The sequence below is a fragment of the Halichoerus grypus genome, chromosome 12, assembly GCF_964656455.1.
Source record: "Halichoerus grypus chromosome 12, mHalGry1.hap1.1, whole genome shotgun sequence".
Classification (NCBI taxonomy): domain Eukaryota; kingdom Metazoa; phylum Chordata; class Mammalia; order Carnivora; family Phocidae; genus Halichoerus; species Halichoerus grypus.
In genome coordinates, this window is record NC_135723.1 from 31,085,059 (window position 1) to 31,097,838 (window position 12,780).

Sequence of the window (12,780 nt, forward strand, 5' to 3'; positions counted from 1 at the left end):
ATCTATTTTTAAAGTTGTCCAGGTGATTCCTACCCACGTCCTTCGAGACCAGGGAATAAACTGGTATTTGTGAAGAATTGGTTCTCAAGGTGTGGTCCTCCAAACAGCAGTACCCACATCACCCAGGAGCTTATTAGAAATATAAATTATCACACCTCACCAAGACCTACTAAAAATCAGGAATTCTGAGGGTGGAGCCCAGAAATCAGCATTTTAACAAGCCCTCCAGGTAATGCCAAATCGTGCTAAAGGTAATGTTTGAGGTACTGGTTCTGAAAACTCAGTTGAAAATTGAGGGTTCATTTAATTCATTGAAGCTTAACAAATGCTCACTATTTTGAAAAAATATAAACAAAGTCCCTAACCTTATGAAGGGCAAAATATAACCAATTCTATTAGGTCTTTATAATCTTTATAATTTTTTAAAAAGTTATTTACTTGTTACTATCTCCATTTATAACCATTACGTATTTTTCTAGGTTACCATTATAGATTCCACATGCAATGGGTGAAGCTTTAACACACTTTTATTCAAAGAACTCTATTTCCTGAATAAACTGTTCTCACAAATACCCCTTCTGTGGATTTTTAAAGTTTCTTCTTTTTGTAAGGATCACAGAATTTGGAGGGGCTTGTAGGGCTCATCATTTTGCCTCATTTTACAGACTGATCAAGTAAAAAGCATAATTACCCTTTGAAAATTGAGCACAAAGTCTTGCACATGATAACAGAGCCCTAGGTAGTTACAAAGCTTTCCCTAATTCTATCTTGTTTCTCCTATCATTGTGATAGGGATTAACGTTTTAACAACATAAATGTAGAAAATGAAGTTAAAGGACTCTCTGATGGTGTTAGTTCACAATCCTCTTGGGAGATTCCTGAATGTAAGGTGAAACTGGCCCCTGGTATGTAGAGGGCAGGGAGAGATGGAAGGAGGTGGCAGGCAACTCCAGGAGGGTAGGTGGAAGTTTTAATAAACAAGGGAACTTACGTAGGACACCTTGCTGCAGCAAGATGAATGGATCCCCATATCTGCCTGCTGCGTCTTTAAAGTTTCTATAGAGAGAGGTCTTGACTGGGTTCAGTCATGTATACAGGACAGGTGTTCTTGACACTACATCACCATCTCAAGGCTTTGTCCTTGGAGTAGACTCTGGGAGTAGGAAAACGAGAAGAACCCACATTCCAAGAATGGGGAAGGGGTCAGAAGCCTCTGATCACTCTATTCCAAGTGACTGGTCAACTGGCAATATCATCTTTTTGATAACCTTCACAACCCTCACCTGGTAAATACCTGAGCACAGATTACAAAACCAGGTAATATAAATTTAAGCTCCATGTTCTTTACAGTAGATCCCACTGCCAAGTCTATTGAATGCACAGCGTAGTCGTGTAAAGGAACCAAAAAAGAGAACCTCATCTCTGGGCTGAGAGAAAGGACATCATCAATTTTCTATTCAGATTCCCTTTGAACAGAGACAGCTTAAGAAATAGCGCTTGGAATTCCCAGCCACAAGCATAAAGTAAGAAAACCAATTCATCTCTACTGAGGATACTGATTTATGGAGGTTCACAAATGAAGTAAACTCAGAAAGCATTCACTATGGTACCTGCACAATATTGAAGGTTGTTTTCCCCCAGCCTCAAAAGCTTGAATCCACTATTCTTCAGGCTCTAAGACAAATTAGTGCTATCACAATCTCAAGAGCTCCTATTTTCAAATATCCTATCAAAATTTAAACTGAGTCATTTATTTTTCGAGACATCAGATTTTAGCTGAACTATTGATCATTATGAATTTTTGTGTGGTAAATATGAATTGCTCTACAACATTCAGCATGTCAGATATTTCCCATTTATTATTTTCAGCCAAATCAAAACTAGATTTTAGCAGCCAATCATCATAGTTGACAAAGTCAGTATCCATCTTTTTTCAAAACTCACTCCCCGGGGCGCCTGGATGGCTCAGTCGTTAACCATCTGCCTTTGGCTCAGGTCATGATCCCAGAGTCCTGGGATTGAGCCCTGCGCTGGGCTCCCTGCAGGCTGGAAGCTTGCTTCTCCCTCTCCCACTCCCCCTGCTGTGTTCCCTCTCTCGCTGTCTCTCAAATAAATAAATAAAATCTTAAAAAAAAAAAAAAAAAACTCCCCACAAATGGTCAAACAACAACACTTAAGTTTACAAAGTTCAGTAAAATGAAGCCCCGCCCCCACCACCATCCATGAGCCTTCATGTTGGTCACTGGAGCCAATGACCGTTGCTCAGGTTTGAGGTACTTAGAAAAGGGTCAATCTGCGTTCTCCCAGTCAGGTCCAGATTCTGCCATGGGACCTTTCCAAAGGCCCCTGAATTATGGTTCTCAGTCTCCTCAGGGACCCAGAAAGCTATCACTTTCAAGACTGTCACACAAGGTTGTGCTTCTATGATTCCAAGAACCCATTCTCAAAATTTCAGAAGGGGTGTCCCCTTCCTCTTCAGGTATTCCATCGTCACAGATTACAATTGTTTTTAACTACTACTTTTCTTTCAAAATCCCAAAGGACAAAGGCATCTCTCCTCCCTCCTGCTCTCAATTTCATTCTCTGAACATCTAATCAATTTGCTTAATGGACCAATACTTTACACCTTCTCAACTACAGAACTTGTGCATTAGGGATCCGCCTGATTATGTCCTCACATTCTGTGGAAAACTTTTCTGTCTCTCAAATTCCAAAAGGCCATTTACTTCCTTTGAAGCCAGGAGATCCCACACAAAAATCTATTCCTGGCCACTCTGATGAGTTCATGGCAAATATACGTGTTAATGATAATAATCAATTAAACAGGAAGAGCCAAATACAGTGTTTTACTATGTCACTGTGCATATTTATTACTGAATCACTCAAACTGTGTAGTCTAGAAGAATTTCAAAAGCATGTAAGAACATTCTTTGATTTTTTTTTTCCTAATTAACCTTAAAGATCACATCAACTTCTTCCCATAGAGAAGCTCAGGGAAAGAACAAAGTGGATTTATGGGAGTCCTATTCCTTTTCAAATAGCAACAGCTCTTCCCACAAGTGAGGTACAAAGGATACATGTATGGGTCCACCACACATACCCCATGTAGACTCTATCCCTCACTCACGGACCCTTCACACCACAAGCGCTCTCAAGGTGGAGGTTGAGGACACAGGTTTATCCTGGTCTGAATCAACTAGGAAAGCTGAGGATACACTGGGGAAACTGGAGCCAGGCTCCATAGCTGATTGGAGCGGGGAGAAAGAAGTTAAGGGAAACAGGAGAGTTGGGGAACAACTGAAGTGCTGTAACCCGCCTCTGTGTCCATCTTTCACTGAGAATTGGCTTTTTAGATACAGGAGTGCAGTCTTACAAAAATTATAGTGAGCTTAATTTAAGACACAGAGTGTAATGCCTCTGAGACATGCGAGCTCCCTGGGGACCATTCACCCCAAGAGTCGCCCAGGAGAAAGCGATGTAGGTTGGCCATGCAGGAGAGAGGTCTGAGCATTAAACATTCAGCTTTCTCTCAAAATTTTCAGCTTCAATCAAAAACTTTAAATTGCTTTTTTAATTAATCACTTCATTGCTAAAGCCTTATCTCTCCCTGCATCCTACTAATCCCCAGAATTTAAGTTTCTGTGTCCTCTTTTCTAGGGGAGAACTACCTCTGAGTACAGCTTCTATTTGTATGTGTTCGGAGGGGGGGAGGGAGCTTGCTTTCAGAAAACTAAGGCAGAGATTTCTAAGTTTTAACTAAACTCCAGGGGCTCTCAGTTTTGTTTTTTTTTTTTTAGTTTTAGGTAAATGGAAGGCAGAAACACTCTGTAGTTTACGACTGATCAAAATTCCAGAGGTCCAGAGACCAGATTTTACAGAGCAAATAGGCAAAAAGCTCAAGTGATCCAAGTGATGTAAGTAAGTCCATTTGAGCCCCAAGAATAGTTTAATCTTAGTAAATTGCCACTTCCCTCATTGTCTTCTGTGAATGAAATCCTGTATCTAGTCTCTTCAAGCCAGAAATCTTTTCATCTGGCAATGCCCTACCTGCAATGATTTGGCTCTTTCTCTGCCAGAACAAATTCAGCCCTCTTCCTTCAAACCCACTCGGCAGGCTCTCGTGTGGGTCTCACTGATGTCAACAGCCATCACGTCTCCCTGCCTAGTGCTGACACTTAGACAAGCCTGGTTTTGAAGCCTGCACTCCAAGCCTCCACCCTGCTTACTACCTGGGAAAACTTGAACCAGTTAAGCAGTCTCTGGGAGAGTAGGTTTCCTTAAATGTAAAATGGTTGTCATAATACCCAATTCAAGGGAGTGTGAAGAATAATTGGTAGTGTATGTATTAAGGTAGTTGGCATAGGGACGCCTGGGTGGCTCAGTTGGTTTGCGGCTGCCTACGGCTTGGGTCATGATCCCAAGGTCCTGGGGTCAAGTCCTGCATCGGGCTTCTTGCTCAGTAGGGAGCCTGCCTCTCCCTCTGCCTGCCGCTCCCCCTGCTTGTGCTCTCTGACAAACAAATAAAATCTTAAAAAAAAAAAGTACCTGGCATAATGGATGGCACATATGAACTCTGAAGCATTTTTTTTTCTTTTTTTCCCCTTTCTTTTGCTTCCCTTCCTTCCTTCTGCCCCTTCTGCATCATCTCCCCTTTCCTGGGCTGTGCCTTTATCACCCACCTCCCAGCTTCCTCTCCTTATCCCTTTTTCCCTCCTCTTCTAATTCTTCCTTCACAATTGTGATAGGTGTTTTATATAATAAAATGTCTGATCATAACACTCCTGGTTTACATTTTTCAAATTCTCCCCAGTGAAATAAAGCTATGGATGCAACTCCGTCAGTCTTGGCTCTCAAGGCCACTCTTCTGGAGCACTGCTGACGCGGTCACAACAAGGTTGGCAAGACCACCGTGGAGAGTGCAGCGACTGTACTGTCATCGTGGAGGCAGGTACTCAAGATACTCCCTCCTAACCCTCATAGCCATCGTGGAAGGAAGAGGATTACTGTGATTTATAAATAAGGAACCCAACAGGCACAGAAGGTAAGTAAGTTGCCCCAAATGACATAGGCAGTAGGTGGCAGAGACCAGTTCACCATGTCCCCAAAGTCTCTCTTTATTCCTCTGACTACCTCCTTGCCCTCTTGCCAACCTATTTGTTCCAATTCTGTACCTTCAATCATGCCCACTCCTTGCACCTGGAATGCCCTTCACTCCCTGTTCTACATGGTAAACTCCAGGTCATGTTTCTAAGCCAGATGAAACGTCATCTCTTTTCTGAAGCATTTCTGGTGTCCAAAGGCAGAGACAACAGCCTTGGTCTTTCCTAAGCCCAGAGCGCATTCTATATAACTCTCTATAAATAATTAAAGCACCAGTAAACTGTGAAATCCTCAAGGGCAGAAACTTTTTTATTCATCACTGAATCACAGGTCCTACTATATATTAGGATTTCAATAAATCTTTCAAATTCTTTTTACACATTGTTTCATTCCCCCTATTTCATTGAGCCCTCCATAACTACCTTATCTCTAAATGTTAGCATGCCCCAGAGCTCAGTCCTTGAACTTCCTGTTCATTTGTATACTTGTCTCTTAGATTATTTCAACCAGTTCCTTAACTCTAAATACTGTCTAAATGCTGAGGATGCCTACATTTATTTCCTTCAGTTTGAAATTCATATAGACTCAGATTCAACTATGAATTTAACAGCTGTACTTAAATTAGTAATGTATCTCATAATTACAATTTAGAGAACTCAGCCCTCTGTCTCCCCCACAGCCTGTTCCCCCCATAGTCTTACTATCTATGCCAACATCAACTTCATCCTTCCAATTGTGGTGCTGGGGTCCTCCATGAAACCTCACCTTCTCCAGCAACCTATGTCCACTCCACCAGCAAATCTTATCAGTTGACACCATGAACTAGATCAATAATCTCTTTCTTCCACCCCAAATGCTACTACCTTAGTCCAATATTCACTATTATTGGAGCTGTATTCTTACTATCACCTCTTGCTCTTTTCCACACCAGTTCTCCTGAAGTCTATTCTCCATGCATCAGCAGAATTGATCCTTTCAAAACAGAAAGCCAATAACCTTTTTGTTTAAAACCCTCTAATGGCTTTCTGTCCCACTTGGAATCTAATTCAAAGTTTTTACAGTGGCCTACCTGTCCCAATATGATCCATACCCCACCCCTATCTCTCAGATTTCATTTCTTACTCTTCTCCCCGTATCTCCATTTGAGCTTCCTTAATGTTCTTTACACACACAAAACTCCCCCGTCTTATTGTCTATGTGCTTTCTGCTCCTTTCAGAACTTCCCCCTTCCCAAACACTCATGAACTCATGCTCTCTATTCCTTCAGGTCAGTGCTCCTATGCTGTTCTGTGATCACACACACACCCAACTGTTACTATCTGTTGCTTCACAAGCTTTATTATTTTTTTTAATAGCACTCATTACCATCTGGCATAACATACATCTACCTGATTATATGCCCATTATCCATTTCCCTATTGAATGTATGATCCAGGAGAGCTGGAACCTTGTTTGGTTTGCTATTTGATACCATTGTATAAAACAGTACTAGACTCACTAATGTGAGTAAAGCTTATTCTTTGTCAAATGAATGGAAGAATAACCTAATCAATGACAAAAGGAAAGCTATCAACATGGCCTGGACTAAAACTCCATCTCCTCAATTTTTTACCCATTTTTCCATCAGTTCACTATTTTTCTCTCTCAAAATACAGTGAAATATCACAGGAAACCTAACTGCTTCCTGTGACTTGGCATTCAGCACACTGAATCAAACCCCATGATGCTCTCGAGTTCATGGACCACTGAACAAATGGATTAAGTCCTATTTGCTTAGCCAAAAATTTAACTTTGAACATTGGCTATTTCCTACGCAGGGACTATTAACGGCAGAGGGCCTTGAGGAGAAGCCAAATTCAGTCCAGACTTTCTGAAATTCTCCCCAGGTGAAATGGTGATGACTAGGAGCAAGTAGGGGAGTGGGAGAGCTTGCAGAAGGAATGTGTAGAGAACCTAACAGTGAGCTGCCCTGAAATAGGCACTTCCCAAGCCTTCTTTAGATTAACTTTAGTGAAAAGAACAAAAAGATTCTCTAACCCAAAACCCCTGGGGCACACTTTCAACAGATTAGCAAGCAATGTAAGTGTTCTTGAGTCGAGGCCAGTGAAACCTTTGATATCTTTTAAACTGAAATGAATTAATCTCCCATTAGCTTCTAAGATTACAGTATTATGCATGTTGGGCCCCATTTCATAAATATCCCAAAGAAGTAGAAATGTTGGCTCAGACTCTACTATGCCAATATAACATTATAGATCCCTAGAGAGTCTTTTATCCAGGTTATTATCTCAGTGATTTCTTTGAAGTATAGTTCCATTCACACACAAACAGGGTTGGACTAAAAAATAATCACCCATATAGTAACTTTTGTAATAAGTTAATGTAAATGAAAGATTTCTCATTAAAACCCCATACTCAAGGGAAATATTGCCTTAAAATTAAGCCTGCTCTAGAACATTTTAATAACTGGAAGTGTTTAGGCACTGAAAAATTCTTGGAACAAAAGTATGCACTTATGTAGAGGTGCCAGAAAATCTGGGACCTTACTGTTGAGGTCAAATGGTTCCATTATTTTCTGCAGGTTCATGCTCTCAATGAATCAAGGCATTAGAAGAGCAGACCACAGATGTCCCCTGAAAAAACAAAAAACTGGCAGGAATCCCTGAAATGAGACTATTTCAAAAGTGTTATTATTGATTGATTCTTGGTGGCTTCAAGTGAGCCCTTTAGTAGAAAGAAGATCTAAACACAGCTGTTTTTAACCTTTGCATTAAAAAAAAAACCTGACTCAATCCAATAAATACATATAGAATGCTCCTTTTGTACTTTTTCTTGTTCTTGGCTCGCTAGGAGAGTACAAACAGGTCTAAGATACAATTCCTGCCTTCAGGGCCCCTATAAATGGATAGTCTGAAAGCTAGGACCATGATTACAAGAAGCAGGAGATGGTATGAGCAGATGAGTGCCAAATGCTTTGGGAATTTAGACATTGGGAAGATCCCATCTGAGAAACTCAAGGGAATGCACAAAAAGAGATCATAATTGAGTTGGATGGTGAAGGTTGGACTGCATTTGAGGGAAGTTTTAAACAAAGAAATCCTCAGTGATAATGCAAATCACCAAACCCTGGATATGTTTAGGTAATAAAAGATGATCGATGTGAAAGGTGGCTTTCAAGAGCACACTCCAAGATCCCTACTTCCTGATACACCATCATGTTGTCACCTCCCTTTGTATGGAAGATGGACCTCAACACTAGCTTCTAATGAACAGAGTAAGGCAGAAGTGATGGGATGTCATTTCCACAGGTCACAGTGACTTTAACTTCCACCTTACTGCATTTTCCCATTGCCTTCTTGGCTTGCAAACTCTAATGCAACAAGATCCCATATTGGAGAGGCCCATGTGCCAAGGAATTGGGGGCAGCCTCCAGCCAACACATAATGAGAAACTAAGCCCCTCAGTCCAATAACCCACGAGGAACTGAATCCTGCCAACAAGGACATGAATGAGCTTGGAAGCACACACTCCGCCAGTTGAACTTTGAGATGCTTATAGGCCCAGCAGACACCTTGCCTGCAGCCTGGCGGAGACCCTGAAGGGGAAGATTTAATTAAGCTGTGTACAGATTTCTGAGCTAAGATGCTATGACGTAACTTGTTTTAAGCCATAAAGTTTTGGAGTCATTTGTTATGGAGGGATAGAGAATGTTTGCAGTCCAGATTAACTGTGGCTTGCTGCATGGAATAATTATTTACATGGTGCTTCACTCTTTTCAAAGTACTTTGCCAGGCATTGTCATTTGATTCTTAACAATCCTTTGAGGTGGAAAAAGCAGGTGCAGTACTCCTTTTATAGATCAGGAGAAATTGCTGTGGTTTTATGGTTTATATTCAGAGTCACACTACTAGATAGTGTTTTGTCTTTTCAGTGCTCTTTTCATTACAACCTTCAGGGGAATAGAAGAAGGAAATGTGAAAGATTTAACATACACTAATATTATAGTCTTTAATGGGGACGAACATAGATGGCAAGTACCCGGTCACTAGGGAATTGGTTTTGCCATTTATCTCTGCCTTCCTAATTCGTAAAATCTGAATACTTCATAAATAAGTCTTCCACTGGATTTTATAGCTCTGTTTTGGTGTCTTTGTCCTGCTAAATATGTCACCAAAATGTCAAAGTGTGTTGACATTTCAGTTGGTTTTGAATGGCCATTGATTTTTCGAGAAATTGAAAGCATCTGATATGCAAACAGGCAGGTTTTTCCATATGGCATGTAACATAAGTATAGAATGTAATACATTTTATTGAATTGTTCTGAACACCCATCGCGCACCTATTAAACACTCAGTCAATTGATACTATTCCCTATCATTAACATGTTTATGTTACCATAATGAAATTATAAATATATACCTTCTCTCACAAATGAGGGCATGCAGAACAAAAATTAATCTTGACAAATGAGTTAAGATGAACTCTAATAGAGCAATACTTTCGTAACACTAAACAATGCTGCATTTAGTAATATTTACAACCCTCAAACCCCTCAGACTTCCATCATTTTTAAACACGGAATGATTGTATGTTCTTTCTTCTTAGCCATCCACGTTTTCATTTTAACTGGCACCTTTCATTTCTAACTTCCTGCTTTTTCTGTTAAAAGGAAACTCACAAAATACTCAACGATTCTAATGATGATGTTTACAATAGGACTACCCAGGCTCTACTAGACAAGAATTAAATATGAAGGCGGTTATGGGAGCCAGCCTGTGTGAGTTTGACGCCTGGCCCTGAGTAGCAGGGAATATTAGCTTCCTTACAAACATCTGTGCTTCTGATAATAAGAACTGCAATCTTATGAAGTTGTTATGAAGATTAAGTGAGTTAATACTTTGAATGTGAATTTGAATCCCTGGTGGTGCTTGCCAGATATTACTGTTTAATAAAAAAATTTCCAGGGACACCTGGGTGGCTCAGATGGTTAAGCGTCTGCCTTCAGCTCGGGTCATGATCCCAGGGTCCTGGGATCGAGCCCCGCATCGGGCTCCCTGTTCCTTGGGAGCCTGCTTCTCCCTCTCCCACTCCCCCTGCTTGTGTTCCCTCTCTCGCTGTGTCTCTCTCTGTCAAATAAATAAAATCTTTAAAAAAAAAATTTTCCGAGTTGATTCCAATGAGCCCACACTGCTCTAAATCTGTGGCTCTCAACCTGGCTGCAAATTAGAATCACCTGGTAGCTCTTCAAAATTACCAACGCTTGGCTCCTGTATTCATTTCCTATTGCCGCAATAACAAATTACCATGAATTTAGGAACTAAAAAAACCACAAATATATTAACTTACTGTTCTGGAGGCGAGAAGTCCAAAATGATTCTCACTGGACAAACTTCAAGATGTTTGCAGGGCTGGGTTTCTTCTACAGGCTCTGGGGGAGAATCTGTTTACTTGGGGGTTTTGGGGTTTTTTCCTTTTTTTTTTTCTGGCTTCCAGAGGCCGCTTGGATTCCTTGGCCGGTGGCCTCCTGCTTCCGACGTCAAAGCCTGTGGGTGCCCGCTGGAGTCTTTCTCACACTGCTTCACTCCGACACTGACTCATCTGCTTCCTTCCCTCTGGGAAGGGGTTTAAAAACCCCCGTAGGTACATTGGGACCACCTGGATATTCCAGAATAATCTAAGGTCAGCTGGTTAACAAAATTAATTCCATCTGTTACTTTAATTTCCATTTGTTGTGTAACGAATTTTGGGAATTAGGAAGTAAACGTATTTGGGGGGCCATTATTCTGTTTACTGTAGACTCCCATCCTCCAAAGACTCAGATTTGATTGCTCTTGGTATGGATATTCTTCACAAACACACTAAATGATTCTAATGTCCAGCTTCTTTTGAGGACTACTAATTTGAATATAATCAGGGTTCCATGAAACATCACACCCATGAAATGTTCAATAACGGTCAAATTAGATTTGGAAAGCATTTAATTAAATAAATGAGGTGTTAAAGACAGAAATTCCATGAGAGTAAAATCTGTTCAACCTTATTTATGAGTCCCACAGGCTTTTTGGAGTAACACCTATTAAAAACCCAAGGAAATATTTTTCTTTTCTTTTTTAAAAAGATTTTTTATTTATTCATTTGAGAGAGAGTAGGAGTGGGGGGTGGGGGGCAGAGGGAGAGGGGAGGCAGACTCCCCGCTGAGCAGGGAGCCTAACTCGCCTCCATCCCGGGACCCTGGGGTCATGACCTGAGCCGAAGGCAGATGCTTAACCAACTGAGCCACCCAGGCACCCCCCCAAAGGAATTACTTTTCTATGTAAGGCCTTTGGGATCGAATGTTCTAGGGAGGAAAATGAGTGTAATGGCACTAATTTTGTTTTGTTTTCTTTACTCATATGCTTTACAAAAATTTTTTTTGTTGTTTTACTATTAAACTCTGTTGCATTCAGCACATGTCAAGAGCTTAAAACTCAAATTCAAGACCATCTATCTATTCAGTATTATATTACCACACATATTAATAAGAACCATATGGTCAATATAGTATAATTTAATCATTCTTTGAGGAGAGAGAGAGAAGGAAAGAGCTAGAAAGATCCAAAAATAGAACTGTTTTGTTAAATAAAAAAAAAATGGTGTTTTCATGCTAATATCTGAGGACTAGTGTGTTTATACAAAAATCATTTAATGACTTAAGGGCATAAATAAAATTTAATCACTCTATATATGTATACTGTTTAGACAGGCCATCCCTGAAAAATCATGACAATTAGGTGCATATTGCCTAGAAGGCTCAAGAATATATAAGTATTTAACTATTTTCCTCAAACTTCTCAGCAGAAATCTACCTTCTTGAGTAGCAAATAAATGTGGAGCATAGAGTGTTGGAAATTTTTGTATCCATTGAAAAGATGAATTATTAATCAATAATTGAAATAATTTGCCAGCTACATTCTCATATTTTAGAAGGGGGATAATTCAGAACAAATAAAGACACTAAATGAATAGCTTTGGTAGCCCAAGAGCAAGAAGGCTACTTAGGAAAGAATCTCCCTTCAGATAAACTAAGGTAAACGGTTAATTCTGGTTATTGAGTTATCTACATCCCATGGATGAAATGTCCCCAAATGCGAACTGGATTTACTGTTCAGCAGAGCTTCTAGGGTCAGTAATTAATGAGTGTAGAAGTTCAGAGTTCAAGTTATTGTTCAAGGTTACCAAGAAAATATTCAACCCTTGCTCTATTGCCTAACTCAGAAAATACTGTTCAGTTTTTTGGGTTTTTTTTTGCTTTTTGCTTTTTTTTTCCATCTTGAAAGTGACACACGGTGACAGACAATGGGAATAGTGGTGAACTACACAGCCCTGAAGCCCAGCTACCTATGTGAAATTCCTGACTGTACCTTTTATTGGATGTGTGACCTTGAATAGGTTAGTTAACCTCTATGGCCTGGGATTTCCTGAGTAAAATCGTGATACCTCAATGCTTGGAACTTAGTAAAAGACTCACTAAATGTTAGCTCTTACTTTTTATAGTTCATTATATTTATACTTATTACAAAATAATGTGATCAAATGCTTAGACAAATTTAATTTAAATGTCTTATTTTGTAAATGTTATTAAAAGTACATTTATAACATACAAGAAGTTAAAGAACTAAGTGGAATTTAATTTGAAATCTT

At 40.0% G+C, this 12,780-nt stretch overlaps 1 long non-coding RNA gene across 3 annotated transcripts in view; it reads right to left on the reverse strand.

Moving 5' to 3' along the window:
- The window catches only part of LOC118518170 (uncharacterized), a 451,497-nt gene that overhangs the window by 310,108 nt on the left and 128,609 nt on the right, over positions 1-12,780 (reverse strand). For all 3 annotated transcript variants that reach the window (XR_013442728.1, XR_004908492.2, XR_004908490.2), the window contains exon 4: positions 10,447-10,755. This is a non-coding gene — a long non-coding RNA (uncharacterized LOC118518170). The remainder of the gene's footprint in view (positions 1-10,446; positions 10,756-12,780) is intronic.